The sequence below is a fragment of the Pyxicephalus adspersus genome, chromosome 6 (assembly GCF_032062135.1).
Source record: "Pyxicephalus adspersus chromosome 6, UCB_Pads_2.0, whole genome shotgun sequence".
NCBI classification, from domain to species: domain Eukaryota; kingdom Metazoa; phylum Chordata; class Amphibia; order Anura; family Pyxicephalidae; genus Pyxicephalus; species Pyxicephalus adspersus.
In genome coordinates this window covers 35,349,674-35,362,924 of record NC_092863.1, presented here as the reverse complement: position 1 = coordinate 35,362,924, position 13,251 = coordinate 35,349,674, and positions in this window count along the sequence as shown.

Here is a 13,251-nt window from a genome sequence, read left to right as displayed (position 1 = left end):
TTTGTAAAGTGCCTGTGCAGAATGTGTATGAAGAGTACGTGCAGGTAAATATACATCATATACATCTATATATGTAAATATACATCATTTCTGGCCTTAAGTATATTATAAAAATCCTGAGCAAAAGTTTGGAGCAAGCAGATTTATTCCAAACCCATAATCCATACCAGTATTAACAATTTGGAAGTACTATGGCTGCACAAGGAAATAAGATAGATTACACATTTATATTTATTTGGTTAACTATTGTTTTCCACTGGCAAATGTGTTGATATTATTTTATGATGCTCATATAATTTTAATGAATCAGCCCCACAGGCAATCAGAGACAACTAATCATTATTCTAGAATCATGGTGAAATGACAACCAAGCTGATAATGCCACATAACATCTACCTGAGAATTGTATTTACTCCAATATGCATTTTAAGTGGATTGTACAGGTTGTAGAAATAATTAATATTTGCTGTAAAACAAAACATACTGATAATAACAAGCAGGCTATTAACTTGTGAAATGATATTTCTTGTCTGTAATACAGAGTGCTATATTTAAGCTTCTAGTCTCTTTGTAACCTAGGGGAAAAGGGAATAATAGCAATTGCACTTGGGAACATGATGAGATATATTTGTACAGTATTAACTAACATCTTTAGATTTAGGAAGCATTGCAGCACAAAACATAACTTTTTTGTTGAAACTTTTTATACAAGCACAAAGAGCTATTATTTGTATGTACTTATAGATACCTAGTTTCAGGAGCTTAATACAAATAGAAAAGGGTAAAGTTGTTTATGATTGGCTTGTACATTTCTGCTGCCTGGATTGTTACTTATAAGGTGCTATTGCATATTTCTAGAAACACTTTTTTATTAAGAAAAATGAAAGAAAATTATGTAAAAATGAAAGGAAAACCTGGAGCCCTAGCTGGAGAGTAGAAGCAGCTTCTGCGGGTTTTAGGCGCGAGAGGAATGCTTATCCCTGGCAGAACCCCAGGGCTGAGAGAGGGGCAGGTCCTACCACCCCCTCCTGGCAGCCCAGCAACTGGATGAGGACTGAATGGCTACCCCCAAAGAACCGAGGACACGGGTGTGTCCTTAAGTATCTGGACAGGGCCGTAGAAGTTTTCCTGAAAAAGGTTTTTTTTGGGGGTGGCAAATCTGTGGTCAGCATTGTGTCGCCCTGGTGTGGTGACTGCCAAGTTGGAGAGGGAGGTGGAGCTTGGTCCTATGGCTGGGTCCCACCCCGTTGGGCTGGATCCGAAGAAGGAACCCAAGTTCAGAATGATACACCACCTGTCGTAACCAAGGGGTGGTTCAGTTAACAACGCCATTGATCCTGAGCTGTACAGGGTGCCCTACACATCTTTTGACATGGCGGTGGCATGGGTTCATAAACTGGGTAAGGGTTGCCTGATGGCCAAGGCGGGCATAGAGGCCTTTTTGTTTGTTAGGTTGTGAATGTCAGGGTGCCTATTTTGTTGACTTGTACGAACTTGTTAGCAACATTGCAGATTGTGGCTGAACGATTTGGTGTGCCATTGGTGTAAGAAAAAAACAAGATCCCATCAACTTGTTTGTGCTTCCTGGGGATAGCGATTGACTTGAAGGCCATGGAGTGCTGCTTACTGGAGGAGAAGTTGATGGACCTGAGGGTGGTCTGGGTGTTCGAAGTTGCAGTTGCGGTTGTTACAGTCTTTGCTGGGTAAGCTCAAGTTTGCGTGCCAGATCATGCCCTTATTGTGTTTAGTCAGCAGTTGGCAGCAGCAATGGCAGGGATTAGGGCTGCTAGCCATTTTGAGGTTAACCCAGGAATTGCCAGAGGATTTGGGTGTTTGGGTCTATAGATGTCAGTGGCTGTGGAGAATGGGCCTTTTGATCTGTTCACTGATCCAATGGGGTCTATGGGTTATACAGCTTTTTTTGGGGAGGCCTGGAGTGCAGAGACAAGACCGAGGGAATGGAGAGATGCAAGGTTGTGCAAGAATTTGATACTGCTTGAGCTTTATCCGCTGGTTGGAGCTGTGGGGTGACAGGCTATGGGACAGGAAGGTGCTCTATCACTGGCACAACTTGGGTGTGGTGATGGCAGTTAACAACTCTTCTGCTTCCTCCTTGACGATTGTTTGCTTGTTGAGACATTTTGGTGCTGCTTTGTTTACGCCTAAAAGTTTGTGTGCAGGTGGTCCATGTTCCTGGGGTGGCTAATACTTTAGGGTATTCTCTTTTCCAGTGGGACAAAGTGGCCCGCCAGGACTGTGAAAGATAGCTTAGGGCTCATTGCTGGTTTAATCTAGCAGTCGATTGGTGTGGCCAAATGGCGGCTTATACGCAAGTATGGAAAGAGTGGTTTACTTTTTTGCAGGAGGTGGAGGTGGGGCCTTCGGAACGATGCCTGGATTCAAGTGTGCTGCTGTATTTGGTAAGTAATTTTCAACGGGGTGTGTCGCGCGTGTCAGTGTGTAGGAACCTTTCAGCTCTGGCCTTACTCTTTAGGACGTTGAGTTGACAGGATGCTACTAATATGTTTGTGGTGAGGCAAACGTTAAAAGGGTACAAACAAAGGGGTGGTGTGCATGGATAGGTGATGCACAGTATCCTTTGAGATGCTGAGTTGATGGACACACATGGTCTGTTCAGGTACATATGAAGTGCTATTGTTTCAGGTGGTGTTCTCAGTGGCCTTTTTTGGGGCCTTGAGGATTGGGGAAGTACTTAGCCCTAAAAAATGCATGCTGAGGTGTTTGGATGGCCAAGACATAGCTGGGGTGACTTGTGTATCAGGGTATGGGTGCGGAGGTCAAAGACAGATCAGCTGGGGGGAGGCGTGTGCTTGTGGCTGAATCGGGTTTTGGATTAATTGACCTCCTCACTGGTTTCCTGAATGTGCGCTCACACCACCAGGATGGTTCTTTTCTTACTCGCTCCAGTTTGTGGCAGTTTTTAGAAAATGTGTGACAGCCATGGGACTGCAACAGAATATGCTGTCCTCTCTTTTCGTATTGGTACCATTATGAAAGCCACCAGATAGGGACTGCAGCATTAAGGGTAACTATGTAAATTGGGCGCTGGGATTCAAATTGTTTGAAATTGTATATGCGACCACAGCTTCTTTAGGGGGGGTATGTGCACTTGTTGAATTCTGGGGGGGTGATATTCTGTATTCTATTGGCATGTTAACGGGTGTAAGGATTGGAGAGGGTGGTCTAATTGTTGGACTCAATAGTTGCAGTTTGTTTATGTTCTCTATTACAGTTGTGACAGGCTGTTTAGTGTGGATCCTAGGGCATTCTTATGTCTTTTGGGGTGCTAGGAGAGTTGCAGCTGGGGCTTCCGCAGGATGTGACTCATGTCTGTTGCATAGGAGTCACAGGAATGCAGTGGAGTCGGGTGATCCCTGAAGTCAATAGGTATGCTCGCTGGGATAGGCCTCCAGATGCCTTGTTAATTCATGCGGGGGAGGAGGGGTTAACATAGTGGGGTCTAGGACTACAAGGGAACTTTCTTGGGATATTATGTTTGATTTTCTTAGCCCAGGGTGGAGGCATGCACACTGGGTGGAGCACATGAACAAAGCTCAAATTAAGCTCAATAAGGAAGTGGGGAGGTTTGTGGTGCAGAATGGGAGCCTGGTTGTGCAGCATGTTGACTTGGAGCAGGACCTTGCTCTTTATCTCTATGGGGATGGGGCAAATTTAAAGGTGGTATCAATTTATGGATTCTGGGATTACAGGATAGCTTGCAGAGGGCCTTGAGAGTGTGGCAGTGCTCACAAGCATGAGGTGTGATGCATGTAGCTTGATGGTGGGTTGGAGATAAATGAAAGAAAGTTGATTTTAGGTAAAGCAACTGAACAAAAAAAGGGGGGGGGGGACTCATCCGAGGTATAGAGTCCTCCCCAGGTAAGGAGAGACCCCACTTGACACAAGGTTTTCATTGGGGGCTGCAGTGAATGGTAGATACATAGAGACTATAACATTTCTCGTTCTTTCTTAGCTCTTATCTGCATTCATCTTGGGAATTGTATGGCTTCAACTGCACTTTTCAGAGCTTGGTTGGTCTACATCAGAGGTATTGAATTGTCCATCTTGTCACTCAAAGTGTTTGACCAAGCTCATGCCTCCTAGGATGTCTTCTTTAAACACAAGGCCAAGCAGCTTCTTCCTCACTAGTCCTTCCTCACTAGTTGCGTTATAGACCTCATTCCTAATTCCACACCTCCAAGAAGTCAGGTATACTCCCTCAGTCTCCCTGAAACCAAGGCTATGACTGACTACATCTAGGAAAATCTGCAGAGGGGTTTTATACATGTCCTCTTCTCCCACTGATGCAGGGTTTTTCACTAGACTGATGAGGTTTTCACTAGACTAGACCTCCAAGGTGCATATAACTTATTTTGGATCAAGAGGGGGACAGTCTTCAACCCCAGAGATAGGCATTTCAAGAATCTTGTGATGCCCTTTGGTACTTGCTGTTTACCAACACTTTGTCAACAGCGTGTTTTGTGACCTTATATATATCTATGCTGTGGTTTATTTAGAGGACCCATTTTTTGTCCACCCACAGATATTATGTCTGCTTAGTCTTGCAATGACTCAAAGACAACAAACTCTATGCAAAGGTAGCTAAATGCCTTTTTAAATTCCCACAGTTGTCCTTCCTGCGCTACATTGTTTCCAAAGAGGTCCTCTATGGTTCCCAAGGTGGGTTCATATCATGAATATAAAAAAAGTTTGAAACACAATCATGTAAAAAAAAAAAAAAAAAATTTACTTTTAATAAAATTAAATAAAAAACACAAAAATCAGCTTAAACAAGAATACATAAATCAAAAATATCAAAAATACAATAATTCGGTATACTGTATAGTAATATATTGTTCTAAAACACCTCCCTAGTGTAGTATATTTTAAAACCAACGTCACATACCTATAGACAAAACCACATAAATATATTTTGTATTATTTTGGATTGGATTGGATACAGGACTTTGTATTGAATCCAATACAAAATATTTGAATTTCCCGCTACGACCCCCATCGACGGGCGCACGCACAGACATCATCAGGAATCGCCGAGGGACGCATACGCGAACGCGGGGTATTCTAATTCTTTCCAAACTTCCATGCAAAAAGTGTTAAATTTTTTGCATGGAAATTTATTTTAGAGTGTAGGCTATAATTCACTGAATTACTCAATAATTACTTATAATTCAGCGAATTACAATGAAATACCGCATAACTCACTGAAATATGTCCAAAAATATAAATTTAATAACATTTTTTTTATAAAACATAAAAAAAAATCTTTAAAAAAAATAGTGTATAATGTAATGTACAGTAGCTTATATAATATATATATATAATACAATTATATATATATATTATATAAAGATTTCTTTGTATTGGACTCAATACAGTTTTTTTGTATTGAGTTCAATGCAAAGGATTTGAATTTCCCGCCCCGCCTCCAGCACTGACGCATGCGGCGACGTCACCGGGAAACCCAGGAGATCGTCACTGCACTTGCCAGGAGAACACAGAAGAGAGAGGACGTGTCCAGAGGAGCTGCGGGGACTGGGTGAGTATTTTCCTACAATTGTGATATAACGTTTGTTAACCACCTGAAAAAAGTATGGGTTTGCTTTTTGCAAGTGTTTTTACCCTGAACCAAGGTTGGGTTTACTGGCCGGGTGGTTAAGTCTATTAAACGCTGATAACGCTAAAAAGCTGATGTATCTGATTGACTAGAAAAGTTTTGGTCCAGAGAAGAGGTTGACAGTTCTGGCTGTGGATGTGTCTGCTCTCCTTCTTGACAAGAAGTTCTATTTCTATTACCTCTTAAATCTGGACCCTGGGGGTGTGTGGAGGTCCCTTAAAGGCGGGGGGGGGGGGGGGGGGGGGTTATTGCCATATTTACCTCTTTCTCAGCAAAGTGCCAGCTCCTCAGTTCTGTACATGTGGCCAGTTCTAAACTCATGCGTGCCTGCTTTTCTTATTCAGCTTTGCCCTTCCTACACTTCATTCTGGAGATACACTCTTGATAGTCCATGGTTATTTAGCTGGTTTAAACACAGAACTTACTTTTCAAGCAACATGTCTCAAGACTACTGCCAAGCCCCCTAGCTGTCTAGTCTGCTGTTCCCCTGCCTGTTCACTTGTGCACCTCCTGTCTTGCTGTTCCGGTGTACCCTGTGTTTTCCTGTGACTTCTGCATCCATAGCACCTCCTAGTAGTTCTGCCTCTCCGAGCACAACATGTTTACTGAAACATAGCTATAATTTAAAGACATAGCCCCTGATTCATCAATAAAATCCGCGCTCGCTGGAAGCGCGAAAGTATGCGCGGCCATCGATCGCGGATTACCGCGGTCCGGACTCGAGTGTGAGCGCAAACATTTTTTTTTAGGGCTATGGGTAATGTGTGTGCCATTAGAAAGAATGATTTTTTAGGGGAACAGTGACTTTTAATACAAGCTCGCCAGTGTAAAGCTGCCGGAGATGCGCGGCTCTGGTCGCGATCTTTTTCAGTTGCTTAATACCGCGATCGCGTACGATTTCGGATCGCGAATACGAATGCGCGACCGATAATCCGATTCTGCTTGATGAATCAGGGGCATAGAGTACAGAATATTATCTTTTTTCTTTGCATATTTATATTAATTCACCTTTAATTTTTTTTAAGTTTTATAAAGTAAAAATTTTAAACAGTAATTATTGATATCTACTGTGCATAAAGTTGTGACCGAAGTAAACTAGCAAACTGCTACTGGGAGTTTAATCTAGACACTTTGTAAATAATTTGGACACTTCCAGCACTCCAGGAGGCTCTAATCCAGTGCATTCAGTTATGAAGGTACTAATGTCAGTCTCTGCCATTAACCTATTCCTACTTGTGCACATCGTCCTGTTGGTTAGCGATTCTGCCCATTATAGTCAAATAATGGCAGTTGGAATGGTCCAACCAAGGAACCAACGTTGTTTTTTTAGTTTTTCAGGTTTGAATCATTTACGGTAACATCCTAAATTTACTTTTTTTTCTTTTTGTACATGTTTTAGTGACTTTTTAAATTCTTGATATTGAAGACTGTATATAACAGGATTAAAAGTGGTGATATAACAGAATAAAACAGAAATACAACTTTATCTTTATGAAAAAAGTAGGAAGCTCTGGGACGAACATACATAAAGATTACAGTACCATAAAAAATAACCACTACAGTAAAATGAGCAGCATAAGTTGGAAATGCCTTTTGGTGACCAAGGCTTGGTGGAATTTGAAGGAGGGTCTCAATTATACTAGAATAAGATGCTGTTGTATAAACAAGTGAGCTTAGCACAACTACCAATGGAAGAAAAGAAGAAAGTCCCACTGGAGGAGGTATCAGAACAAGACAGTTTTACTAGAGGGATACAATCGCTGAAAAAATGATCAATTACCTTTGGTCCACAAAATTTAAGATGAGCGGTTGGAATAGTTAATGATCAGCCAGTACAAAAAACACATATCCAAGAGCCTAAAGCTATATACTGGAAGATTTGACTGTTCAATGTTGCATAATAGAAAGCTAATTTTCATTATATTAAATTTATTTTGAATAGGCATAGTTGCATTTCTTCTGAGCATAGTTACAGTAATTTATTGTCTGAAGGTTCTCATTGAACTAGGTCATAGTATTTAAAACTTCCTACTCAAATACCTTTCTTAGCTTCAATAAGTCTGAGAAAATGGGATTTTGCAATTAAATTTTTGGTCCATAAAGATTTTATTGTGATAAGGGTATAGGTAATTAAATTTGTAAAAGCAATGGGATTTTTTTTAACAGAATTTAGTTCATCTGGTTCCTAGAGCTGTATGTATAAATGATTCCCCTGTCAATTTGCCTGAAATAGCCGACAAGTGTTTGAATCTCTCTAAACCTCTCATTTCAGTATATTATATATGCGCAATATCCCATTCTGCCAACTACCAGTAACTATTTTGAACAACAGAATTAATTAGTTCACCAATTCCACTTGGACAGAACACAGACACTTGCTAACTGCAGCATGTAACAATTAAATATGCAAATCAAGTGTCATGTACAGTATATTACATTCTGCATGCCTATCTGAACAAATGTAAATGGGCCTTAAAAATAAAAAACAAAGCATAAACTTACAAACTGAAGAAGAATACCTTAATTTATGTCCGTGGGAAGTAAATCCAGTTTCATTACCGGCATCTAGCATTGCAAATTAGGTTTAATGATAACAAGCACCACATGTCAAAGTTACCTCATTATCCTTGGCTGGCATTTTATATAGCAGTTCCTAGTTTGCTGTCATGTTGTTTACAGAGATTTTGCAAATTAACGAATTATTAAATGAGTTTTCCTCTGTTCTCATAATTTTGCTGATTTTCATCCCCACAGGTGAAGGTTTCTAAAATGTACAGGGAGATGTAGATAATGTTCTGAATTGTAGCACAAATTAACAAGGAAGACTGCCAGTTGTCTAACTTGACAGAAATTTAAACGGAACATGAAAACATAAAAAGTCCTCCCATTGTACATCTCTCCATTTGAGCAAGAAATGCAATATGCATCCTCCTCCGAAATGGAAATGTAATTATACTGGTTCTACCGGTAATGCAGTTTTTTTTTATTTTTAAATTTTGCTCATCTCTGCTAAGGATACCCCAACCTTTTGTAGCCACTACATTAATACACTACACCTTAATCCAAACCCATGTAACCCAATATGTAGCAAAATGATTACCTTATGTTCTCGACTTTCTGGCTTTCACACTTCCAGTCTGGTTCTTGGGCAATTAATATTGTGATGCAGTCAATAGTGTAATGCAGTAATATGATCCTGATACTTACTAAAAACAAAAAAGGAACTGCTGGAACCAATGGAGACATTTACTGTAGGAAAGGTGATCAAGCAATTAGCTGTATGCCCTTTGCTCTGCAGCTGGCGGCATCCTCAGTGTCCCTTTTCCTGTGTATGTACCTATCTCCGGATCCGCTGCTGATAAATTAAGAATGTATGCAGTTGAAAGGAATTTCACCGAAATGGAGTATGTGAGTGCCGTAGTTCCTGCCTTTGAATTTTGCCTCGCCATTGTATGTAAGGCCCTTTAAGCTTCCAGGCACTAATTATCCATTGTGTTTGTGGGTTTATAATCCTGACTCTGTTTGTCCTAAATTTTGGAAACCTTGTTTGGCGAAATGATAATCTGTGTATGACCCTTGGCTTTTTTTCTTGACTGGTCTTTGCGGGACTTTCCTGTACAGCATATCCTTGGATGACCTGGTAACTGACCCTGGACCAATTTGCTATTGTGTCCCCTGTCCTGCCTATATTCTTTTCACACTGAGACAGTGTGAAATAGGTAAATACCTACCTGAAGTATTAAAACTCCTGTTGGTACTTTCAGAGTTTTAGATACAGTTGAAATCTTTAGTATAGTAAACCAAAAGGTATCCAAAGCTGATCACAAAGTCAATATTACTGCACATTTCTCAATATAAATGTTCTTTTAATGCACTGAAATAGGACTCCAGACATGATTTAATCAATCAATTTAATTAATGTTTATGTGATATAACATTTCACAATAAATGCAATGCACAATCAAACTATTAGATATTTGGTTCCTCTAAGCCATGGTAAATATGCTTGTAGCCAGGAAGTATTCAATTGGCATAGTTTTTTGATCCTGCTATAATATATTTTAGTGAATATCAAAGTTGCAGACATTCCTATTCCTTGCCTCTTAAACCCCCGATATTATATCCCGTTATGCTGTTGAACACATTGTTTAATTTTTTCTAGTATCTTGGTATTGTTTTTTTCCACATTTTTCTTCGCTATATCTAGAAGGTCTTTCAGCTGAGATTCTCCATAGGAAAAAACAAGTGTGCCATATTTTTTTCTCAATTTCTTTACGTTTTTTGCATCTGCAAGAAAACAAGTTGATAATGTGAAATATATCCGATTTCAAATTTCTATCTCAAGTACTTTATCTTACCTGCATTTAGTATCTGAAAAAAGTATACATTTTTGTAAAGTAACAGCTTATCAACAAGAATTCATGTGCACACTCTTCTCCCACCATTCCCACATTGTTTGCACAGGATTATCAAATGAACATTGTTAAACATCAGTAGAGTATTATTCACATTAGAACTAATGCAATTAAAAAATGGACTGTAGAAAGTGGGTTTTACAGTTTGTGTGCTTGACTTTAATGACAATGGCAGATTCAGCCAACAATACACAGAGCAAGGCTTTTCTAATTCAGCTGGTAAAAAAAAAAGTGCCATCCTCTTTTTACAATAATAAATCCAGGTACTTTAATGGGCTGAGTACTCTGTGTATAGGAAATGAGACAGTGAGTGTGTGTGAGTGTGCCCCTTACTTTTTCCATTGAAGTCCTCTAGAATCTGGTTGTGCCAAAAGAAAGGTGGTAAAAACACATGTGGCTCCCTTCCAATTTGGAAAACCCCAGACACACCTGTCCTCAACAGGGGTTAGGGGGCCTTCTAAATGTAGTCAGGTTATATCATTTGGCTCAGTGCTTAATCCAACCATCGAACATCAGAGATTATGGATTTTTTGGGCTGGAACTCAAACCAGAAAACCAAGCTAAGTCACGTAGACAGGAGTCAGTTTAGGGGCTCCTGGTCCTGACCAGTGTTTCAAGATGTTAGTTACACATAGACAGCTAAAACCTGGATGTTGCCATTTCTAGATAGTTTAAATTCATAGCAGGTCAAGAAGATGTCCTAAGCTGCCTTTCAAAGATATATATATATATATTTTGGATAGAAGCAACAGGAAATCTCTCAAGTGGTGTTTTTTGTATTTTTGTGTCCCCATGACAACCACAACACTCATTACAAGCATCACATGGATGAAAAGAGAATTCAGGGTTAAGCTTGAAAAAATAAGAAATATTAGGAGATCTCATCTCTCAACTGACCTGCACAGGTTTCAGTGTTGAACTGTGGAAAGTGCATTACATGGGGTACTTCATTGCCATCTCCCTCAAAGCTGTAGCAACTCTTTGATGGAATGTCCTTATCATTATCATCAATGTTTATCTCCGGAAAGGGTAATTTATACTTCTTACAGTATTCAGCTGTTTGAGTTAGTGTCTGTTCCATGGAAAAAAAAAGAATATATACACACAATTTTTTTTAAAGAAAAAAACAATATTAATATTAGTAATAATTAGCCAATTAATTTATTTTGCACTTGTTACATGTTATGGTAATCCAAAGGATAGAACTAAACCTAAGCCCAAAATTCAGTAAATAGCAACTTACGCTTAGCAGACCTTAGGTGTAGTGGCATGCAGACATGCAGTCTACTAGTAATTTCATTACCAGAACTGAATGCACATAATTAAAGATTTCTTACAAGCTAAAACTAACAATTCCCTTCACTCACATAGAATGAAGAATCAAAAATCTACTTTTATAATTGAAATTAGGAGAGCAGTCTGGGTGACCTCCTTTTTCTACCCACATATTGGGGTAACGAGTGTAACCAACCAAAAACAAGAAAACCTAATTTCATAAAGCCAATACACATAGATAAAGATACAGATAAATATATGGATAAGTATAAGGTGAAGTCTAAGGATATTTGATTTTTTTCCATCATCATTTTCCATCATTCTGTCCAAATTGGATGAACAAACTTTTGTGATCATTTCCAGAGACGAAAATACTATGGAGAGGGAAGGATAATCGGCCATTCATTGATCCCCTGCTGGCGTACCACTGTAATGCTTTTCAGAGGAACATTGGCCACTAAACCATTGACTGATGAGTTTACATGCTTTTTCCACTGTAGTAATAAAACTGTCTTCTCGCCACCAATGAAGTAAGAACACCTAAATCACTGGGGCATGTACAATGAATACAGATCGATACACCAGCTAAAAGTATTCAGCTGTAAAATAAAGGTTGCAGTTTACTTTAGGTCTGGGGTGGAAGAAAAAATGCTGTAAGACTACTTTCACTATATGCACTAAAAATTTGTGAGCCACAGCTAAACGTTATTTGCATATTGAAAGGAGGGCCAAGGTTTAAACAAAACTAATCTTTGAGAAAAGAATAATACTGGGAATTATCAATGCACTTATTTGCAACAATTCTGCTCCAACAAGTTTATGCAAACAAACAATCTCATCAGCTTTTTGTAAGTTGCATTAAAACTGTAAAATCAAATCCAGTTACCAGGAATGGATCTCCTTGACTAAAGTCAAAGGACAAAATGAGATCTACTTTGCGATGGGGAGGTAACATCAATAGGTATGGGGTATTTATATCCAAGCCAGCATCAATTAAAGATATATGCTCTTTATTTGAAATATCATGCTCTTTACCTAGAACAAAAATAGAAAATCTGAATTAGCACAAATTAAATTCAAACATATTAAGTCTTTTGGCCTGCAACCAATTTACCCTTAGTTTAAAATATAGAACATGAATATGGTATAGCATACCTTTAAACACTTTTAGCAAACATTTTTTAAAATACCAAGGTACTCCTGCTCAAACAAACACAAGCAGCAAAGAGTCTTTACTATAAGAACTTTTAGTAAAAATTCTGCTACTAGCAGAATTTGTTTTATAAACTTTAGGGAGCAGTATGCTGAGGCCCAGGATTGACATTGTTGTTGTTGTGTTCTACAGAGGTTACCACTTTTTCCTACAGCCACCTTTCCATAGTATGTTTTTGAGGTACTACAACTATTTTGCCCCAGGTTTCCAAGTTTAAGTAAATAATTTACTAAATGCAATTCAAAGCCACTGTCACAGACAGTATTAGGCATCTTATTTAGTTCTGAAAACGTTTAGATTTTAAATATGTTGACATTTTGCAAAATCAGACTTTTGATAAATTAAAAGAAAAAAAAAGCTTTACTTTTTAAACCTAAAACCCACAAAAACAGCAATATGAGTAAATTAGTTTTAAGAGTAAAAAAAGTTTTACATATCTTAATCTTTAGGAAACCCCTTTCCCCAGTTGGTTTCACTGGTAGCATGGTTGTTACAGCATGTTGGTTTCCTAACTGGCCTAGGTCAGCTACAGTCAGCAGTTTACCCTGGACAGCTCCGGGTTTATTGTAGATTCTGATGTAAAAGCTGGATAAGGAACAACCCCTCCCAACTGTTCTGGTCCTGTAATGCTTGTGCTGTTGATCATTAAAGGGCCAAGTCCACAAGGCCCCTGGACTTTATTATACATTTTT